We start from the raw sequence: 13,996 nt of genomic DNA, 5'->3' as shown, positions 1-13,996 counted from the left end.
TCATTAACATTCTCTTTGAACAGAAGTTAAACACAAAACAGAACATTCGTAATCGAACAATTTTACCAGACATAGATAATTCAAAATGTAAATATTGGGAAGAAATTCAAGAAGGGGAGCTTCTGGAAGCATCCTTAAAAGGAATATTCATTTCATGTATTTATCTATTATTTGTTTTATACACCGCTCCTCACCACAAGGAGGTTAGTTTTTATATTCCGCTTTTCACTTTTCAAAGTGGCTTACAATCTCTTTTCCTTGCTCTCCCCACAACAGACACCCTGTGAGGTAGGTGAGGCTGAGAGAGCTTTTGACAGACCAGCTTGATCATAACTGTATTATCAGGGCTGTGATGAGACCAAGGTGACCCAGCTGGCTGTATGCCACTGCTCTTAACCACTACATCAAGTGGGCTCAGAACAGTTTACAATGAATAATAAATACAGCTAGACTAAGACCTCTCCACACGCCGTGTAGATATCCTCCACTGGGCTAATCAAACTGGGAGGAACTAAAACAAGAGGCTGAGCCAAGGAGAAGAAGGGAGGCCCACATCATTACCTGACAATCAGGACCTCAACCGTAAGTCTGGAGGAAGGGCACCATAAGCCTGGTGGAAGAGTCTAAGATGGAGCTGTTCCACCAAGATTTTGATTGGGGCCAATGATTTCACAACATTAAATGCCCCCCCCTGAAGAAAACCCCATGAGAACATCACTGGAGGTAGTATATAAATAAAAGAAATCAACTTTAATAACTGAATCAGGACCTGGGAGTTGACTGGAAACTCATTCCATTAGGTCAGAGACAGGGCCAAAAAAGTGCTGGTCCAGGTCAGGAGAACACGAGGATAGAGCCAGATTGCTTTAGTGGTTAAAGTGGCAGCTGCTAATCGGACGAGCCGGGTTTGATTCCCTGCTCCTCCACTTGCAGCCAGCTTGGTGACCTTGGGCTCATCACAACCTTGATAAAGCTGTTCTGATGGAGCAGTGATATCAGGGTACTTTCAGCCTCACCTGTCTCACAGGGTATCTGTTGTGGGGAGAGGAAAAGGGAGCCAATTGTCAACTGCTTTGAGAGTCCTTTGGGTAGAGAAAAGCGTCATATAAGAACCAACTCGTCTTCTTCTTCTTCTTCTTCTTCTTCTTCTTCTTCTTCTTCTTCTTCTTCTTCTTCTTCTTCTTCTTCTTCTTCTTCAGGGCCACGATTACCAGCAACCTGGTGCTGGCAGAGTGAAATATTTTGTGGGTATGTATTGGGAAAGACAGTCCCTCAGGTAGGCAGGGCCTGGACCGCACAGAGCCTTAAAGGCCTTTGGTGAAGACCAGACATCTTTTGATGTCTTGACATCTTGCACCCTCTATCCACTCACAAAAATTATGGGGTCTGGCTAAGCAGAGTCCAGCTGTCAGCGAAAAGAATGGTTAGGGATGAAATCTTGCTTACTGTACTATGTGATATTTGTTCTAATCTGGGTTTTTAGTATTTTATACCACTGTTATTTATGAATTTTGTTGTTGAATTGTAAGCTGCTGTGAGCTGGCCTTGGCTGAGAGTGGTTGGAAACAAACAGAAACAATTTTTTTTTTTTAAAAAAAAGATCATCTAAAGAGTCCTAATACACCACACAACCCATGATTTTTTAGGACATCACGATTTCATGCTTTGGAGAAAAAAATTACCAGCAATTAAGCAGTTTAAGAATAGTAGGAGATCAAGAGGAGACAGCAATTGTTGACACGCTAGGAATTTCTGTGCAGCCTAAAACATTGTCATCGGAACATTGTGTGTGTGTGTGTGTGTGTTTGTCTGGGTGGTTACTTCTTCAGAAACTGGGGCGGTGCTTGAAACACTTGTTTCACCTGGCAGCTGGCAGGCTGTCTGGCAGAACAACAGGTTTGCTGAGGTGGTGGGCAGTACTTGATCATGGGAACTGATGTTTGCTGTACTGGAGGAGCACACTGTTGCACAGGGGGGCAATACTTCTGCTGGGGTGGACAGCATGGTGGAGGACAATACTTCTGTTGTGGTGGACAGCACGGTGGAGGGCAATACTTCTGTTGTGGTGGACAGCACGGTGGAGGACAATACTTCTGTTGTGGTGGACAGCACGGTGGAGGGCAATACTTCTGTTGTGGTGGACAGCACGGTGGAGGACAATACTTCTGTTGTGGTGGACAGCAGGGTAGAGGGCGATATTTCTGTTGTGGAGGAGCACAATACTTTTGCTGAGGAGGGCTATACGTCTGTTGTGGTGGACAGTAGGGTAGAGGGTACAATTTCCGCTGCGGCAGGGGGCAAGGAGGAGGGAAATATTTCCGCGGCGGAAGGCAACACTTTGCTGGGGCACAAGGAGGAGGGAGATATTTCCGTTGTGGGGGGTTGCACTTGACCGGGGAGCAGGGAAGAGGGCAAGACTTCCTCTGTGGGGGGCTGCCCTTGACCAGGGGGTAGGGAGGAGGGCAGGTCTTCCTCTGTGGGGGGATGCCCTTGACCGGGGGACAGTACTGTTAGGTTGGTGGGCAATATATTTGCCCAGGAGGACTGTACTGTTGTGGTGGGAAGCAGCAATCCCCCTGACGACCAGAGCTCATAGAATCGCAGGGATCACATGCTGGTTCATAGGTGCCGTAGGATGGTTCAGATTCCCCACATGGCTCGGCACAAAGAGATCTTCGGTACTCGCTGCTGGAGACGGTGAGATCCCCGTAGCCAGAATTATACATGTTCTAGGATGGTAGAGTTGAGCTGCAGAGAAAAAGTAGAAGAAGGTCACAATAGGAAGCATGCTATAGCCATCGACGGAAGGAGGCGGAGAGTGATTTGTGGCCCATTGAGGTAGACCTGGGTTTTTTTGTACCCCACTTTTTACTAACCAAAGGAGTCTCAAAAGTGGCTTATAATTACCGACCCAACCTTTCCCCACAACAGACATGCTGTGAGGTAGGTGAGGATAAGAGAGCTCTGATAGAACTGGGACTGGCCCAAGGTCACCCAGAAAGCCTCATGTATCTCAGAGGGGTTTGCAATCACCTTTCATTCCACTCTCCACAATAGACATCCAGTGAGGTAGGTGAGGCTGAGAGGGCTCTGAGAGAACCGTGACTGGCCCAAAGTCACCCTGCTGGCTGCATGTGGAGGAGTGGGGAATCAAACCCAATTCTCCAATTTAGAGGTCACTGCTATTAACCATGAAGTCACAAGTAATTTAGAGATGTGGTTGCCATCTCCTGCCTATGTGTAGCAGATCTAGAAAATCTCCTTGGGGATTTCCTATCAGCAACTTCGGGCCTTAACAATCATTTATGCCCAGATATTCTTAAAATTAGGAACCTCTTGTGGCGCAGGGTGGTATGGCAGCTGACATGCTGTCTGAAGCTCTTCCTGTGAGGCTGGGAGTTTGATCCCAGCAGCCAGCTCAAGGTTGAGACAACCTTCCATCCTTCTGAGATTGGTAAAATGAGTCCCCAGCTTGCTGGGGGGTAAATGGTAATGATTGGGGAGGGCACTGGCAAGGCCTCCCTGTATTGAGTCTGCCATGAAAACGCTAGAGGGCGTCACCCCAAGGGTCAGTCATGCTTTGGTGCTTGCACAGGGGATACCTTTACCTTTGGGCTGATCCTGCATTGAGCAGGAGGTTGGACTAGATGGCCTGTATGGCCCCTTCCAACTCTATGATTCTATGATTCTATGATTCTTATTCTTAAGATACAAAACTCAAAATCCTGAACTTTAGAGCTGACTGTTCTAATTTTACTTTTGAGTGGGGGAAAATAGCAACAAAATCCTAAGTTGCCGATCAGGTATTCATAATATTTTCTCCAGGCATCCACATACTCTATGTTCCTCAATAGAAACCGAATATTCCTCACTATTCCTCAATACGAATATTCCTTTCATATTCCTCCTCCAGGGTGGCTCAGGAAGGTTGGCTTAAGGTTTAGTTGGGTCAGCCGAACCCCTGCTTTGATGCCCCCTCCCACTTTGCACTCTTGGTTCCCTTTCATCTGTAATTTACAACCAGCAAACATATATGCCCATTCCCCCCCACCCCCACTGGAAGCTCAGTCTTATCTATCAGTGTCCTTGGTTCACAGAGAGGCGACAAAACAGCCAGCTGTGGACCATCTTCCATCCCGGGAAGGAGACCTCCCCTTTGTGAACCACTGACCCCACCTAAACCCCGAGACCTATATAATACTGGAGGGAACCATCGTTCCTTGTCTTTGTCGATTACTCCTGTTCCTATCTCTCTGTGTTCTGCTCTGCTACGTGGATCCTCTCAATAAAGACTGCTTTTCCTTTAGAGTCTATGGAGTTGTGTTGGGCTTTTATCTGAGAGAGGGTCTCTTCCACGCATTAGAATCCTCGAGCTATGATAATATTGCTCAAGATAAACATATTTCCAATTTCCCAAGGACCATTTAGTGCCCAACTGAATTGTGTAACCCAACTTGTGGGCCGCGGACCACATGTGGTCCATCGACTAATTGGAGGTGGGCCGTGAAGGACGTCTTCTCCCCCCCCCAGCCCTTTACTTCACCCCCCCCCAACCCTTTACAAAACACTTCATGTGTCCTTGTCTCCCATCACTCCCAGATGGGACTATCTCGTTGCGGAGAAACAAGCTCAGGGTTCCCATTGATTTGTCATTGTCATGAGTTAAAATTTCCATGAAAATAAAATATTCCTTATGTTCATTGTTGTGGCATGTCTGTATCTTACTTTGAAGGGATGTTTAAACATGACCATAGCGATCAGAGAGCGTTAGGGCAGTGGCTGAGAGTAGAGGAGTAAACTACCCCCCCCACCGGTCCTCAGTAAAATTGTCAAGCATTGAGTGGTCCCCGGTGATAAAAAGGTTGGGGACCACTGGTGTACCCGACACAGATAAACATATTTCCAATTTCCCAAGGACCATTTCGTGCCCAACTGAATTGTGTAACCGACACAGGTGTGCTGCTGCCCAGTGATGCTTTGACGTTTTCTCCTGGTCCGCCTCCTAACCCAGACAGTTGATGACATGATGCGACATAATGACTCTGTCCTTCTACCCACCTTTCACCAGCCAATGCTGTGAATCAGGCATGAGAAGGTGTCCAGCGGGAGTAGACACCACATTCCAGACTGGTTTTACTGGAGTCAACAGACCAGCAAAAATGAATATTATAAAATTGGGTAGGAAATCTCTTTGTCTAGCCTCACGGGAAACCAGTTTGACGGGGAGTTACACATAAAATCAGTAAACATGTTCAAATCATCAGAGCAAGTTTTCTCAACCAGGGTTTCATGAAGGGTTTCCCAAACGGGTGGGAGTTAATTAATTTTGTATACATTTACATTTTTCATATATCTTTTTAAATTGTTAAACATCTATTGGGTGATACAACAATTTAGGTGATCTTGCTGACATGGCACTCCCACCCCAAATGGTCAATGATACACCTAGAGGAGGTGAGAAGGGAAGGTGCCCATGGTGGGCATGTCCACAGCTCTGCTTCCCAACCATATTCTGCACAATTGCACCACTTCTGGGGTTCCTTGGAGCCTGAATAATGTCCTCAATAGTAAAATAAATCAAGAAGAGGTATGATAGACCAATTTCTATCCTGCCTCCACCCCGATAGATCAGATTCTACCCAAGTTCTACCTTCATCTCCTATTGTCCCAGGTTACCCTTTTCTCAGACTCCTCCTGGTCTTCCTTTGTTGTTGTTGTTAGGTGCAAAGTTGTGTCCGACCCATCGCAACCCCATGGACAATGATCCTCCAGGCCTTCCTGTCCTCCACCATTCCCCAGAGTCCATTTAAGTTTGCTCCTACTGCTTCCGTGATTCCATCCAGCCACCTCATTCTCTGTTGTCCCCTTCTTCTTTTGCCCTCAATCGCTCCCAGCATTAGGCTCTTCTCCAGGGAGTCCTTCCTTCTCATGAGGTGGCCAAAGTATTTGAGTTTCATCTTCAGGATCTGGCCTTCTAAGGAGCAGTCTGGGCTGATCTCCTCTAGGACTGACCGGTTTGTTCGCCTTGCAGTCCAAGGGACTCGCAAGAGTCTTCTCCAGCACCAGAGTTCAAAAGCCTCAATTCTTTGACACTCGGCCTTCCTTATGGTCCAACTTTCGCAGCCATACATTGCAACTGGGAAGACCATAGCCTTGACTAGACGCACTTTAGTTGGCAGGGTAATGTCTCTGCTTTTTAGGATGCTGTCTAGATTTGCCATAGCTTTCCTCCCCAGGAGCAAGCGTCTTTTAATTTCTTTGCTGCAGTCCCTATCTGCAGTGATCTTGGAGCCCAGGAAAATAAAATCTGTCACTATCTCCATTTCTTCCCCATCTATTTGCCAGGAATTGAGAGGGCCGGATGCCGTGATCTTTGTCTTCCTTAGCATTGTTTAAATATTTCTCTGCATCAGTAAATATTTGTTATTCCCAAAGAACTGTTTCCTTGTCCTGACGAAGACAGTCTTATTATCAGCCATTCCTATGTTCTGGGCTAGGGTGGAGCTGTGCATTAAGCCAAATGACAGTATAAATTATAGAGTTTCCCATCAAACACAAGAGCACAGCTCATGACTATAATGGAATTGAAGCAAGTGGCAGGAAGGACCAAGAACTATTGCACTGGCATGTGCCTCTAAATGATACATTTTGCCGAGCACACCTATCTGACTCAAGCAAGTATCCGAAGGTCACATACATCTCAGCAGAGGAGAAGCCTTCCAGGGACGTGGGACAGGTTATTTGGCAGAGCTGAATGGCATCACATTTGAATATATCTATAAAGTCTCCCCTCCAATTACAGGCAACTTATGACAAAGGGCTTTGAAGACAGGTGAGAAGCAGAGGTGGTTCACCATCACCTTCCTTTGTGGAGCCTTCCTTGGTGATTTCCCTTCCAAGTACCCACCTTGCTTAGCTCCAGTTTACAGGGAACCTCGCAAGGGGCTTTCAAGGTACACAAGAAGCAGGGATGGTTGGCCATGGCCTTCCTGTGTAGAGACTTCCTTGGTGGCCTCCCACCCAAGTATCAACCCTGCTTAGCTTAGACATATGGTCTTCCCAACAAGGGGCTTTCAAGGCAAGGGAGGAGCAGAGGTTGCTGGCTACTGCCTTCCTCCACACAGCCTTCCTGCTGGTTTCTAGAGGTATGCAAAAAGTAAAGGTAAAGGTATCCCCTGTGCAAGCACTGGGTGATGTCTGACCCTTGGGGTGATGCTCTCTAGTGTTTTCATGGCAGATTCAATACGGGGTGGTTTGCCAGTGCCTTCCCCAGTCATTACCCCTTACCCCCCAGAAAGCTTGGAAGGATGGAAGGCTGAGTCAACCTTGAGCCGGCTGCTGGGTTTGAACTCCCAACCTCATGGGCAGAGCTTTCAGACTGCATGTCGGCTGCCTTACCACTCTGCGCCACAACAGGCTCTATATATGCGCAAAACCCTCCCCCATAAAAAATTCAGTAATTTTCAAGTTATTGTGTAATAGACTCCAAAAATATCAGTAGAAAATTAAATGTGGATTTTCAAGAGGCAGCAAGAATAGACAGTGAAGCTTACTGGAAACGGAAATGCAAGCAGTTAGAAGAAGATTCCAAAAAGGGACACAGTAGAAATGTTTTTGCACAAGTAAAGAGATTCCAAATGCCATTTCCTGTTCACAAAAGCAATATCAAAGCTATGCAGGGACAGAACTGACTGACTAACAGAGCATCAAGAATGGGTGGTGGGATTACACAGAACTGTAAACAGGCAGAACAGAAGTTTGCTCTATTCAAAATGAAAAAAAGAAACAGAGAGAGAACTTCAATCAGCTATTCTTGACGGGGAAGTTGAACGAGCCTTGAGTCAACTGCCAAACAACAAGGCCCCAGGCAATGACATCATACCCATGGAACTGCTGAGATGTGTACCAATCAAAACCATTACAGCTTTGTTCCAGAAAATCTAGGAAACTAATAACCAGCCAGAGGAGTGGATATGATCTCTGTTCTTCCCACTACCCAAAAGGTGATCAGAAAAGCTGGGTGACCTTGGGCTAGTCACAGTCCTGTTAGTTAGCCCTCATTTCTCATACTAGTAAGATCCTGCTCAAAATCATGCAACAATGAAAAGCAACAACCATTGAGAGAATTACCAGATGTTCAAGCTGGCATTCAATGGGGGCATGGCACTCATGATCACCTAGTAAACCTACACTGGATTTTGGAAAAGTCATGGGAATATCAGAAGGATGTCTACATCTGCTTTATTGGCCAAAAGAAAGCTTTTGATTGTGTGGATCACAAACAATTGTGGGAAGGCCTGCAAAATGTGGGGGTGCCAGAGCATTTGATCAAACTGATGCAGTCGCTCTATGCAAACCAAGAAGCCAACATAAATACAACATTGGTGACTCTAACTGGTTCAAAATAGAGAAAGGAGTGTGCCAGGGTTGTATTCTTTTCCCATTCCTGTTTAACTTGTATGCTGAGATCATTATAAGAGAGCCTGAACTCAAAGAAGCAAGCATTGGAATTAAGATTGGAGGAAGGAATAGAAATAATCTCCAGTATGTTGATGACACTACCCTTCTGTCAGAAATGAAGGTAGGTCTAGAACAGCTGATTACAAAGGTTGATGAAGTAAGTAAGAAATTTGGCCTTTTCTTAAACACAATAATAATAATAATAATAATAATAATAATAATAATAATAATAATAACAACCACTGCAAAAAAACAAACAGGTGACATTAACAATTGGTGGGGAAGAGATCGAATGCATTTAAGAATTCATTTTTCTTGGATCCCAAATGGATGAGACAGATGGATGTAGCATAGAAATAAAACGTCAAATCGCTTTGGGTCGCTCAGCAATGAACGCTGGAACTGAACATGGAAAAGCCAGGACATCAGCCTGGCTACCAAATGCAGGTTAGTTAGATCTAATCTGTGAAAGTGGGATGATGGAAAAAAACCAGACAAGAGAAGAATCAATTCAATTGAACTCCTTGTTGCAGAAGACTTTTGTGGGTCCCATGGACAGCAAAAGTCACAAACAAGGAAATACTACAGCACAGAAAGCCTGATATATCATTATAAGGATACAGTAAATATTCAGGAATGCATTTTTCCCCAGCTACATACTACCCTATGGAGAGCATTTATTGTATTGTATTGTATTGTAATGTGTGATATTGTATTTATGTTTACATGTATACCCTGCCCTGCCCTAGAGTCTCAGAGCAGCCATTATGGCCAAGGGGAGAGAGCCAGCGTGGTATCATGGTTAAGAGAGGCAAACTCCAATCTGGACAACCAGGTTTGATTCCCTATTTCTCCACCACATGCAGCCAGCTGGGTGAACTTTGGCTGGCCACAGTTCTCACAGAGCCCCCTCAGCCCCATCCACCTCGCAGGGTGTCTTTGGTGGGGAGAGGAAAGAAAGGTGATTGTCAGCCGCTTTGAGACTGCCTTGGGTAGTAAAAAGAAGGGTACAAAAACCCTGCTCTTTTCCATCTCAATGGTCCCCATAGAGGATCACCTTTGGGGAATTTGGGGATTTGGGGGGAAGCTGATTTTTTGAGGCAGAGGTACCAAATTTGCAGACTAGTTGCTGATGCCTTTCCTCAACCCTACCCACACCAGTTTGAAAGAGATTGAGCCAAGGGGTTCCAATCCTATGGGTCCTCAAAGAAGATGCCTCTCTTGCTTTCAAAGGGAATGTGGTCCCTTTAAAATGTAATCACCTTTTGCAAGCCACAGCATGAGTGAACACTGAAGGAGTTCAAAGGGCATTCAGTCCTTTTGAACATGTTCTGCAAGCCACAAGATCACCAGGAAGATAGGTAAAGGGACTGGAACTACTTTCAACATGCTTGACCTTCAACTATCAGGTGGTCCTAAAAATCCCAGATACTTTTGGGATTTTTTTGTGGGGGGGGGGTGGTCATTTTGTATAGCAAAAATATTTTTCCCCAGCTTAGATTAGTCAAATGCACACCCCTGGTGGTTTCTCTTCCAAGTGATGACCATCCTTAGCTTCTAAGCTCTGATGAGCTCAACATTTATTATTATTATTATTATTATTATTATTATTATTATTATTATTATTATTATTATTATTATTATTATTATTATTATTATTATTACTATTATTTCTATGGATAGACTTTACCTCTCTGCAAAATGGGGCAATTTACAATGCTTAACAATTCTGTTTAAAATATAATTAAAAATAAAAAAAAATAAATATGACATAATACTTCATTTCTGCACTACTTCTCCATGTGTTTAGTGCTGGGATTTTGTTCTGATGAGGGAAGGAGGGAGGCCCATGTGATTTCCTTTACTTGTCCTGGTAGGATAGCGTCATTTTGCAGGGAATGCATTGAGGTATCAGGGAATTATTTTTTCACAGTCCGAGCAGTTCGGCAGTGGAATCGGCTGGCTAAAAAGGTGGCAAGATCCCCTTCACTGGCGGTCTTCAAGCAGCGGCTGGACAGATCCTTCTCCTGGATGCTTTAGATCGATTCTGCATTGAGCAGGGGATTGAACTTGATGACCCTTATAGCCCCTTCCAAATCTATGATCCTATGGTCACCACATACAGCTTGAATTGGAAACCATTGCAGATGGACCTACGGTGGGGTTGAGGCATGACCCAGATTCTCTTCCTAGTTTCAAACCCCCTATTTTCTCTCCATTCGAACATTCCGTTGGCTGCAGAGGAGAGGACACGCAGTAACGGGTTTAAACTTCAAGTAGAACGATATAGGCTAGATATCAGGAACAAAATGTTCACAGTCAGAGTAGTTCAGCAGTGGAATAGGCTGCCTAAGGAGGTGGTGAGCTCCCCCTCCCTGGCAGTCTTCAAGCAAAGGTTGGATACACACTTTTCTTGGATGCTTTAGGATGCTTTGGGCTGATCCTGCGTTGAGCAGGGGGTTGGACTAGATGGCCTGTATGGCCCCTTCCAACTCTAGGATTCTATGATTCTATGGCCTGTGTGGCCCCTTCCAACTCTATGATTCTAGGATTCTATGATTCTATAGATTACTACAGATTCTACTCATTTGATCTTGCAGCCCTGCAGGAACACATTCAACTCCACATACCGGTTTAGTCTCGGCCACAGATCTCTCCTACTCCTACAACCATAAATCCCTGAAGCAGGGAAACTTGTTGCCTAAAACTGACTCACAGACTTGGAAAACCTTCCCCATCCTTGTTTTGCCCGGAGGCTGAAAGGTGACAAGGGCATCCTGACGCCGCATTTCCTTCTACCATCTTCCCCACAATCACCCAAAGTAGCTTGCTGTGTTTGGCTTACCTGATGGATTAGCGATTGTCCGTGGAGGAGTTGAGTTCTTGGGATAGTGAGGAACCACCTCCCTGAAGCGTCTTTTATAGGGTTCAGGGCCACTCCTTGGTGACTGGACAGTTCGGTTCTTAACATGCTGGAGCCATTTCTCAAAGGGGAAAAAAAAATCCCCATAAACCTGATGCCAATGATGCTCTCTTTTGTCACCTCATTGTTGTCCCTGTGCCAGCTCATACTTTGGCATATGCAAAGGGATTATTCAGCTGGAGGTGATCCGTCTTTTGGGACCTGCCTAGGAAAGGGAAGCCCTGGTGACTTCAGAGATTTGCCCAAGAGATGCAATTAGAAATAGCTCCATTGTATTCATCCTGGCGCTTAATTCTCCTGATCATGATGAAATCGGCAGGGACCGAGAAATATGGGAGCTAAATGTTCCCATCTGATTGGCATGTGTTAGAACCCTGTGATGGGTTTAATGCACGCTATTGTTTCCACGAGGGTGGTGCGTGTCATCCACACCACAAGTCACAGAGACAGGAGATTCTGCAATTGGGGAATGGACAATTTCTATGTTCTCAGGGGCACAATTCTCTAATTTTTCATATGGGGTGTATAGCGTAGCCAGGGGATCCCAGAATTATCTGGTAGCTCAACAAGGGATGTTTGGAGGTAGTTTGCCATTGCCCATCTCAAAGTCATAACCCCTGGTGTTCCTTGGAGGAATGACCACCCAAGTCCCTTGAGATCCCCCATCCAAATAGTAGCCAGTGTTGGTCCTGCTTAGCTTCTGAGATCTGAAGAAGAAGGAGGAGGAGGAGGAGGAGGAGAGTTGGTTCTTATATGCCGCTTTCCCCTACCTGAAGGAGGCTCAAAGTGGCTTACAGTCGCCTTCCCTTTCCTCTCCCCACAACAGACACCCTGTGAGGTGGGTTATGCTGGGAGAGCCCAGATATTACTGCTCGGTCAGACCAGTTTTATCAGTGCTGTGGCGAGCCCAAGGTCACCCAGCTGGTTGCATGTGGGGGAGTGCAGAATCGAACCCGGCATGCCAGATTAGAAGTCCGCACTCCTAACCACTACACCAAACTGAAGGCATGGACTTGCCTGGGCTTTCAGTGTCAAGGCTCTCCAGCTGGTGGTCTTATTGCTTTTGTGCACACAACACGCTTCAGCAGACACAATGAAATGGGAATGACTAGTCCACATGTATAGGAAGAGGATGGATCATGGATTAGTACAAAGCAGAATGATCCATCCATCCATCCATCCACCCATCCCTCCTTCCCTCCCTCCCTCTACTCATCCATCCATCCGTCCATCCGTCCATTCATTCATCCATCCATCCACCCATCCATCCACCCATCCATCCATCCATCCATCCATCCATCCATCCATCCATCCACCCACCCATCCATCCATCCATCCATCCACCCACCCACCCACCCACCCACCCACCCATCCATCCATCCATCCATCCATCCATCCATCCATTCCCCTCCCTCTCTCTCAGGGTTACTACCAGGACAAGAGGAATAAAATATAATATATACCTCCTAATGCATACAATCAAAATGGACACTGGCCAGAGCATTATCCAACTAAAAGCAAGATAGAAAATCATGGTGACAATTGAGCCATAAAACCTCCAAAAGTCGGACTCACCAGAATTGCTAACAGCACATCACAAAGCATACCACTCAAGTACAAAAAGGAGGGAAAAAAACTTTAAAAGTTGTCAGAAGCAAAACAAATAAATGGATGAATACACGTGCTAGATCTTGTCTTTGACCAGATTTACAAGGGCATAACCTTTTGGGAAAGAGGGTATTTTTGCAGCTCTCATCCAAGACCACTAACAATGACCTTAAGAGCATGGCATCAGAGCCTAAGATGGACCAGTGGGAGGTGATGTTCACCAGTCCTCCATGCTTTGCACTCTCTCCAGCAATTTTATCCACCCTGGGAAAGTTTATTCTCTGGTTCACAAGGCCCATGGGGAGTAAGAGCTATCAGGGTGGGGTTGATGTCATGGGATGGGATGGACACAGCCCTACTGATGGAAGAGGAAGGAGATATTGGAAAAGGCCATTGGGAAAGAGGAATGTTGTAATACCCATGATCCTTGTACTGGGCTGAACCCTTTGGGTATTTTTTCCCCCATCCCTTCCTCCTCTTCATATATGTCTCTCCTAAATTGTTATACATGGGCTAATAGAACTTCTGGTTTGGTAAGAAGAAACAGTGGGTGAAACCAGTTACGGACTTTATGTTGGAATATGCGAGATACAGAGCATGCAGGAGTCAGCAGCAGTAGAATAGCCTACAGGGGGTCCGGGAAATAGGGGATGAACTGAGCAGGTTGGTGCTATTTGTTTTGAAATAATAATTAGTCTCTTCGATGGTAAATTGCTCTATTGCTTACCAGTATTGCATTTTTCTTGATTAAATAATTAGGCTTGCCTACTGCCCCTCTCGGACCAGCCGGCTCGAGGCGGTTTACAGTAAAACATAGTGTTGAAAATGCAAAATACCATCAAAATGCAAAATACATTTCCCAACAGCTGGCATGACTGACCATTCAGCCAACACTGCATCACAGATGGCGGCAAACTTTCTCAGCTTTAACTAAACCTTCCACACTTCAGCACTTTCTGTTGTTCCCAGTTGTGTACTACTGGTGGGCTATGTTAGCCAGGGGGG

The 13,996-nt window shown here is 45.5% G+C and overlaps 1 pseudogene; it reads right to left on the bottom strand.

Annotated features, from left to right (window-relative positions):
- Nucleotides 1–1,817: 1,817 nt before the first annotated feature.
- Nucleotides 1,818–2,726, bottom strand: LOC143832728 (uncharacterized; annotated as a pseudogene).
- Nucleotides 2,727–13,996: the final 11,270 nt, after the last annotated feature.

The sequence above is a fragment of the Paroedura picta genome, chromosome 1 (assembly GCF_049243985.1).
Source record: "Paroedura picta isolate Pp20150507F chromosome 1, Ppicta_v3.0, whole genome shotgun sequence".
NCBI lineage: Eukaryota > Metazoa > Chordata > Lepidosauria > Squamata > Gekkonidae > Paroedura > Paroedura picta.
Note: the sequence above shows the minus strand (reverse complement) of the source record. Positions and strands in the feature narration are given on the sequence as shown.